Raw genomic sequence first — 9,547 nt, forward strand, 5'->3', positions numbered from 1 at the left:
GATCACCTTCAACAAAGAAGCTACCATCCACACCAGTTTTCAGTATGAACATTCCATACTAATGAGGAAAAATGTAGAGAATAGGAATACAAGTGAAAAGATAAGAAGTCAGCAGTTAAATAATTAACATTCAAATTAACTAAACCTCACATTTTACTTACACATAAATTAATTTATATAAATTTTATGTTTCACACCTTACTGCATTACTCTGCAACAGTTAATGAATAGGAAATAAATCAATTACGTTTCTTAGCTTTATTAGCTTTTGCTCTTGGATGTTACAGCTTCATTTCTCGTGGAAATAGCTGTTATTTTTTTCATATTCTAAGTACATATTAACTATTTCAATGCGGTGGCAGCTGGCGATCATGTGCTAATGTGCTGGAGCACACTGTAATTACCGACTAAAATTATCACTGAATGCAAGCCAGAAATCGCACTAAAATTACCCCATTTCCTTTGAATGTGTGGTGGTATACAAGCAAAACAGACAACAACTTCTCTTGTAGTGCTCTCTGGGCCACAAGTAGAAACCACAACGCCGAGTGCTGAAATGATTTCAGCTGCACTACGGTCTTCTGTGTTCGTTTCAGCACGCTACGATGTGGCATCACTTCCGCCAGTACTAATAGAGTTTCGTACCTTCAGCACTTCATTACAGCAACAACCACCTCTCAGAGCAAGCGCTAGAAGATAAGTCTTTGTCGATATTCCGAGGCAAAAGGAGTATGCGATAGGATTAACAGAAAATCCCATGATCGTTCCCAAGCCCTACATCATCTGGACGCAATAATGCTGTTAAATTCCTCAAGTTTGAAGAAAACTCAAGACGTTTCCCTAAGAAATAACTTATTGTTGTTGTCCAAGCTTACAAGAGAAACGAAGGTTACAAGCAGAGCTGTCGGTATTGTATCAACGACTAGACTTCAGCAATATCTACATCCACATGGTTACTCTGCAAATCAAACTTAATTGACAGGCAGGGGTCATCGAACCACCTTAACAATAACTCTGTTATTGCTCTCTCGAACAGCCCGCCGAGAAAACGAACCCCTATACCTTTTAGAGCGAGCTCTTATTTCCCTTATTTTATTATGACAATCGATTCTCCCTATGTAGGTGGTCGTCAACAAAATATTTCTGAATTCAGAGGACAAAGTTGCTGATAGAAATTTCGTGCAAAGATTTCGCCACAACGAATAACGCCTTTGTTATAATAGTGTGCATCCCAAATCCTGCACCGTGCCCGTGACACTCTGCCCCCGGTTTCGCGATAATACAGACCGTGCTGCTCTTCTTTGAACTTTCTGAAAGTACTCCATTAATTCTATCTGATAAGCAGCAGTACTCCAAAAGAACACGGGCAAGCGTAGCGCAGACACTCTCTTTAGTAGATCTATTACATTTTATAAGCGTTCTGCCAATAAAACGCAGTCTTCGGTTTGCCTTCCGCACAATATTTTCCGCGTTTTCTTTCAAATTTTAATTCTTAGGAATTGTGATTTCTAGGTATTTAGTTGAATTTAAGGGCATTAGATTAGATTGATTCATCGTGTAACCGAAGTTTAAGGGATTCCTTTCTGCACTCATGTGCATGACATCACTCTTTTCATTATGTAGGGTCAGTTGCCAATTTTCGTAGCATTGAAATATATTTTCTTAATCGTTTTGCAATTTTTTTTAACTTCTGGTGAGTTTACTAGGCGATAAACGACAGCATATTATGCAAACAACCTAAGACGACCACCCAGATTGACCTAAATTGTTCATATAGATGAACAACAGCAGAGGGCCTATAACACTACCTTTGGAAACGCCAGAAATCACTTCTATCTTACTCGACGACTTTCCGTCATTTATTACGAACTGTTATCTTTCTGACCGGAAATCACGAATCCAGACACAAATATTCCATAAGCACGCAATTTCACCACAAGCCGCTTCTGAGGTACAGTGTCAAAAGCCTTCTGCAAATGTAGCTATACGAACACAATTTGAAATCCCTTGTCAATATCACTCGACACTTCGTGTGTGTAAAGAGCTCGTTGTGTTTTACAAGAACTATGTTTTCTCAGTCCGTGTTGACGGTGTGTCAGTAAACCGTTCACTTCGAGGTAATTCACAATGTTCGCACACAATATATGATCCAAAATCCTGCTGTGTATCGACATTAACGATATGGGCATGCAATTTAGTCGATTATTCCTACTACCTTTCTCGAGTATTGGTGTGATATGTGCAACTGTCCAATCTTTGGGTTCGGATCTTTCGTCGAGGCTGTATCAATACTCCAGTTCATTTCGAGAAACAACCTGCAGGATATTTGCTCTCACATAACGAGACCTCTGAAAATAGTTGTGATAAGACTGATGACACCTACTGAACCTGAAACACATTTTTCATCTTTGAAGAGGCCTAAGACCTCTCTTCTAAATACCATGTCAGAACAATGACTTAACGGCTCTCCACTGAGATGGATATGTGACCAATGCTGAGGGTCGCAACTCCAAAGCTACAGACAAATTCTGCAGCAGAAAACAGTGATTACGGACTTCATTATTTCGTCAATGAGTGAATTACTCGTTTTACTTTAAAATATTTTAGTGAATTTGTTTGCTGTATCTTCTGGTAACATAGCATCACACTGATAAAATTTTCCACGAGTTGCCACTGTTTCATTGTAAGAATATAGTACGAATCGCGGCTGAAGTCTTGCTTCCACACATTTTGTAACAAGGAGAGGAGAGGTCGGCAAAGGTGGGGAAACCATCCACAGTTACAGTCCTTCAAACAAAAGAAGAATGAGAGAAGGGAAAAATAGGAACAAATAAAAGGATTAATGAAAAAATTAAAGTAAAACGGCAAAATATTAAAAATAAGAAACTACATTAAGCCTAAGTATTTAAAAAAATAATAATGCAATTCATTTCGATAATGATTTAAAAATAAAAATAGAAAATGAGGTTCAAACCCACTACCTGTGTTGTGTCAGCAATTTATATTAACCACTACACATCACCAGCACTCCGATTTATGGATTTAATAGGTGTACTAATTGTGTGTGATGACTCAATGGTCTCAGTTGTTCTTCCAGATGCAGAAAAATGCAGTGCAGGCAACTTTGCATTTAAATGTCAAAAGTGAAATAAGAGAATCTATTGCAGATTGGATAACAGTTACATGTCTTGGATGTCTTAAGGCTTAAGCAACAGCACGGACAAACAAAGTATCACATTTTGGACCAGAATTGGCTGCTCCTCTTGGAATCAGAGTGTGCAAGAAAAAAAAAAGTTCATAAATCTCTGTGCTCTATTTTGGAACAAAGGTCTCCTCAGTTTCATGACATAGATATAGCTCTTTATGTAGCAACAAGAACTTTTATACGAATTTTTTACCTGAATCATACAGCTAAGCTGAAAGCCATGAACTAACGTGCCACAAGGAGGAAACAGCTGTTGGTTATCACTTCATCTGTATCTTTCATCATAAATATCATTTAATCAGTCCTACGGTATAATACATCTGTCATTCCGCTTGATTTAATTTGTCTATGTGATGTGGCTCGCTTACGAGACAGCCGCGATGTGCTTGCCTCCCCACTGTGACGTCAGAGGTTCCAGCCAATACGAAGCGTTTTCGCCAGAATGGCCCTCCCCGAGGCCAGTAGAAAGCGAGGCTCGTATACTCAATGTGTGACCATCAGATAGTAGTAACAGTTGACAGCTGGCCCACGTTCATTTTGTTCAACCTCCTCCTGGACATCTGCCTTGATATCTCAGCTGCTTATGATGATGTACAAGTCTCTACACTGATCAATACGTTTCGAGCCTTTATAATACTACAGATCCTCATCATAGGAGTGTACACGCTACTGTACTCCTGTCGGGGGTACAGTAGGTTGTTGGACACACTGGCTTACCCCTGACTTGTTTGCTGTAGGGCGTTGCAGCACACAGTCCAGTGGTTCCCTCACACTAGTAAATGGCTTGGCTGTGTGCTGCTGTCTGTACTGAACCGGATGTCATGGCTGCAGCTCTACAAGCCAGTAATGTGGTTAAGCATTTTATAACATGACGCTTTCAATGGCTGCCTGGTTAAAGTTATTACCTGTACTTATATAGTGTTTCATTTTTATTTTACTTTATTGTACATCAGGCCAGCCACAGACTGCTGCCAAAATTATATGTTTGTAATCCACAACATATGTAGTTAACAGTTTAGATATTGTAAATGCTCTTTTATTTTGTTTTTGCACTTGTTTTATTCTGCTAACTGTAACGAATTGTTATTTCGTATTCTCATTATGTTTTTCCTAATATTCATGCAGTTGCTTCAGAATGGATACGCTGCTAAACGTCGTAGCACACAAAATTAAAAACAAAATAGTAACATCCAACAACCGATGTCTTTGAGGATCAGTATCTCAGGTTAGTAAATGAGAAATTACAGTACACAAAATGGCTCTGTGCACTATGGGACTTAATTTCTGAGGTCATCAGTCCCCTAGAACTTAGAACTACTTAAACCTAACTAACCTAAGGACATCACACACATCCATGCCCGAGGCAGGATTGGAACCTGCGACCGTAGCAGTCGCGCAGTTCCACACTGTAGCGTCTAGAACCCATCGGCCACTCCGGCCTGCCCTACAGTACACAAAATTGAAACGAGACCTAATCGCCATAGCCCTATTATCAGTGGTTGTGCGTGTATAGGGTGTATTTTGTGCGCAGTGTGTGGTGCTGAGACATGAACGAACGATTTTAGCTTTTCAGGTTATGAAACACTTTTTCGGAGCGTGTCTCGACAAGTTTCTTGTACACTAAGGATTAGCCCGATTAGCTTCCACTGCTTTTAACAGACTGGGCTTGTATTGGGGGTGATGAAGCCCGATCACTTTGATTTGTATATTGTGTGATTTTTCCTAAATTACTTCAGGAAGGTCCGGAATCTTCACTAACACAGGCGTACAACGGACTGCCTATCTCGTCCTCGCCAAACTACGCTTGCAAGTACATTGAAGTGACAGAAAAAACGAGATAGCGATATGTACACACACAGATGATAGTAGTATCGCGTACGCAAGGTATAAAAGAGCAGTGCATTGGTGGAACTGTCTCATGTACTGAGATGCTACATGTGAAAAGGTTTCAGACGTGATTTTGGCCACACGACGGCAATTAACAGCGTTCAAACGCGGAATGGTGTTTGTAGCTACGCGCTTGGGACATTCCATTTCGTAAATCGTTAGGAAATTCAATATTCCGAGATGCACAGTGACAATAGTGTGCCGAGAATATCACATTTCGACCATCACCTCTAATCATTAACGATGCAGTGTCCTACGACCTTCACGTAATGACGAAGAGCAACGGTGTTTGCGAAATGTTGTCAGTGCTAACAGACAGGCAACACTGCGTGAAATAACCGCAGGAATGTGGGACGGACGACGAACGTATCCGTTAGGTGTACAAAATTCTGCCCTGGCAACACTTTCGCAATTGTAGACTGCTGTAGAGGCAGTATGCCTCGATGTTCCGACAGGGGACTTCCAGCGGGTTGTTGAGTCCATGCCACGTCGAGATGCTGCACCAGGCACGTAAAAAGGAGGTCCAGCATGATAATATGAGATATACCACGACTTTTGTCACCTCGGTGTTTGGAAATGTTGTGTATGTGAAGTATTTTTTCTCTTCTTCAATTTTAATACTACATCACTCTCTTATCCCTTTAACCCTTTGTTTCCTTACATAAGAAAAAATGTACTTTTTAACATTTTCTTTGCAGAATTTATCCTATTGTGGCCTCAAATGACGGTAGGATTTTTGTAAAATTTTATTTTATTTTTCACAACTTTTTTCTCTCCTGGTACTCACAAGTACCGTCAGACTCACTGGACAGAATCACAACATGCGCAGAAAAATGCTCCAATTTTTATAAGTTGTACTTTATTCCACATAAATATTAAATATTTTAACATTAGAAAATTAATTAACAGAAATATGATATTTCTGAATTTTTTTTTAAATTTCACATAGATTTAATCTAGAGCAACTTCACAATACACAGTAACTTAGCTACACATTTTTGACAGTATATACATATAACATATTTAGTGATACCTCATGAAATTGTAGGAAACAGTTCTTTTTCTCATTGCAGCACAAATAGACTTTACATGTACTACATTGTGAATGTTGTCACGACTGAATTTTATTTTTCGCACACATTTCGCATCTTCCTCTTTTACAACTGAACACTACAAAACGGTTTCCTCTGTTGCCAAGACGTACATCCTTCGGAACAGGAAAGTTATCCTTCCTTCTCTTTGGGAGAGTTATTTCATCTTTACGAGAGTTTCTCTTTTTGAGATTTGGCACTTGCTGTTCATTCATTAGCCCTAGTGCCACACCACCCCTGAATTCCAGCAGTGGCAGTGCCCCATGTAGATCTCTGAAAATGACGTAAGCATTGACAAAAGCAATTTCTATTCCTCTCCAGAAGAGACGATGCCACCATTTCTTTGATCGATTGTCAAGACTATAAGTTGAACGTAATCTGTCTGCATGATCCACATCACCCATGTTTCTATTGTAATCACATACAATAACTGGAAATGGTATAGTCATACTAGTTCCATCTTTCTGTTTTCTTGTCACTACGCTCTGTTCAGTGCCATGGAAGTTTGACGCAAAATACACTACTTTATTTTCCTTCCATTGAAATACTGTTAGGTCTTAAGATGACTCTCTGTGATTTGATTTAGATATTTTTCTTTGGGTAAATTGCCTGGCAAACCTTTCCTGTTTGTTCTAATTGTTCCACAGGCAAATGTATTTACCGATTTCTATGTGAGAAAAAGTGGAGAGAACAACTAGTGAGAGGTAACGCATTGTTGCCACAATAAAGTGTTCACACAACCTGACGGTACTAATAAGTCCGCCTTATATTTTCCACTTTATCTCATTCACATGTAACGTAATGCTTCAAACTATTATAAAAAACCAAAGAAGATAAGTACGTGCTATGGAAAACTCAACGGAAGTTTCAATAAATTGCGCACAAATTCAGGCAACACCATGGAAACAAGCACATACAATCTTCTGTTTTCACAGCAGTGCGCGAAAAACAATTTAAGCTCTGACCGCCAGAGAGGTCTATGTATTGCACAATAACATCTATGAAACAGTAGAGCAGAGTTACTGTTACGTACCGACAGGCCCTCAGATCACGAAACAGCAACACGAGAAAATAATGAGAGTCAAAACTTACTGGTACTTTTAAGTACCGTCAGGCAAACAAGGGTTAAACGTGAACCACCAATGAATAAAACTATTTCTAATACTGCTATTACTACTATCGATACCACTGCCACTACAACTACGCCGGCCGCTGTGACCGGGCGGCTCTAGGCGCTTCAGAACCGCGCGACCGGTACGATCGCAGGTTTGAATCCTGTCTCGGGAATGGATGTGTGTAATGTCCTTGGATTAGTTAGTTTTTAGTAGTTCCAAGTTCTAAGGGCCTGATGACCTCAGATGTTAAGTCCCATAGTGCTCAGAGCCATATGAATTTTTGAACTGTAACTACAGTCACAGCATGCAGGAGAGTAACATGAAAGGAAGCAATAAAATTGCTAATAATAAGGCACTTAGCAGACACTGAATAATTCGACCTGCTTACTACAACGAAACTTCCCGCAGAACACTTTGCATACTTTTTCAGGAACTCGTCAACGTACTTAAGTTAAATTATTCTAAAAGCTTAGGAATTGCTGAACTTATGTTTAATATCAAACGCACTATTACTTTTATGCACAAAGCTCTGAAATTAGTATATAACCAGACAAATTGTAAGAACAGAGATTCGATGTAGGTCGCATTTGTGATTCGAAGATGTAGAGGCTTGCGCAGTACATAGTAACATGGACAGCTGTATGAAACCAGTCTTCGGACAGAGGTCCACAACAACAACATGTGGGAGGAACTAATACGTTGTCCGACGCTTAACGGAAAGTACTCTCTCGAAATTTCAGTAGTAAAAGCCTCTGTGACGTAAGGAGACGTTACATACGCCCGTCTCTGCGACTGTAGTATTTCTGTAAAGCTGTCACGCCGGTCAAACGACGCTATGACAAAACACGCCGCTCTTCGTTGAAAAATCAACGTTTTGTATAACCTTAAACCTGCCAAGATAATATTATCTGTTACGGACTCGTAGTATACCACAGATATGACCACACTTGGCTCTGTACGTGGATGACAACTTCTCGAGTCACGAACTCCAAGGAATTTCATGCTATAGACACAGTCACGATAAATATTACTCCTAATCTTTCTGTGACTTTAGCATCAAATCTCCGTCGTTTTTCTTTACGTTTCCTTCCGATCTGTAATTATCATTTCTCCAGATTTAACACGAAACGTATCTTGTGAGCTCATTTCCACAACGCGGACTCGTTCAGCAACAACACTACGTACACTGGTATACACACTAGACTTGGCCACTGTTTCTATGTTTCGATACAGTGTATCGATACCTGGAACTGTTTCAGTGTTTCGGAACGGGTATGGTTCACTGTTTCGAAACAGTGGTGTTTCATTCCGCCCTTGTCTCGGATCTCGAGCCAGACACAGAAACTGTATCGTTGTTTCAAAATAAGACTGTTTCAGTCCACCTGCGCCTGGAACGGACTAATTGTATCGAAACAGCGGTGTTTCATTCCGCTCTGTGTCGGACGAGATTCGGGCTCGGCACAGGTACTGAAACACAACATACCACTTCATGAAACACTTTCAAGAGTGTCGAAATCTTTTGACAAGCAATAGCATGAAGCTCAAGATATCCGAAAATAAAGCTTCGTTTCTAGCTGACTGTCCTATTCCGAAATGGCATAACATCTGCTTTATAAACACTAACCAAACAATAAAACAACACATACTATTCGCATTCAAAATAATAAATATGTGAAAATCATTCAATTAAATTGCACTTTTTTTATAACATACGCTTCTCTGTTCATGTACAGTAATCATATTAAGAAACGCAAGTAAGACTACAACATTTTAAATAAAAAAGGCGTAGAGTGACAGTTATTAGACATGTATATAAATCTGATGTAGGTATAATTGCAAGCAATCTGTTTGACATATCACTGATAGTGTAATGGTGAACGGGAAGCATCGTAAATTCATACTAACGGTTCTAAACACCTTGAAACACAATTTTTTTCTGTTATATATTGTTATTTATTCGAATTATTTGGCGTTATTTGTGAGTCTATAGTCACTGTGTCTATTATCCACAATGATTCCCTTTGTGTGCATGGAAATTAGCAGGATAGGTATATTAACCGTACTAATGGAATGTGGGAATCCCAGTAGCATATCTGTTGTTTCTGCAGTTTGCTCCCACCTCCAGTTCCGTTCGTGGTGGTTCTTCTGTCTTCAGCTAAGGCTTTCCTCAGCCAATTGAAAAGTATGAAAGTCACATGACTCAAAAGCAGCGCAATTGCTGCAGGAAATACGAAACTGCCAAAACGCCT

This window comes from Schistocerca cancellata, unplaced genomic scaffold (genome assembly GCF_023864275.1).
Source record: "Schistocerca cancellata isolate TAMUIC-IGC-003103 unplaced genomic scaffold, iqSchCanc2.1 HiC_scaffold_1104, whole genome shotgun sequence".
Taxonomy (NCBI): domain Eukaryota; kingdom Metazoa; phylum Arthropoda; class Insecta; order Orthoptera; family Acrididae; genus Schistocerca; species Schistocerca cancellata.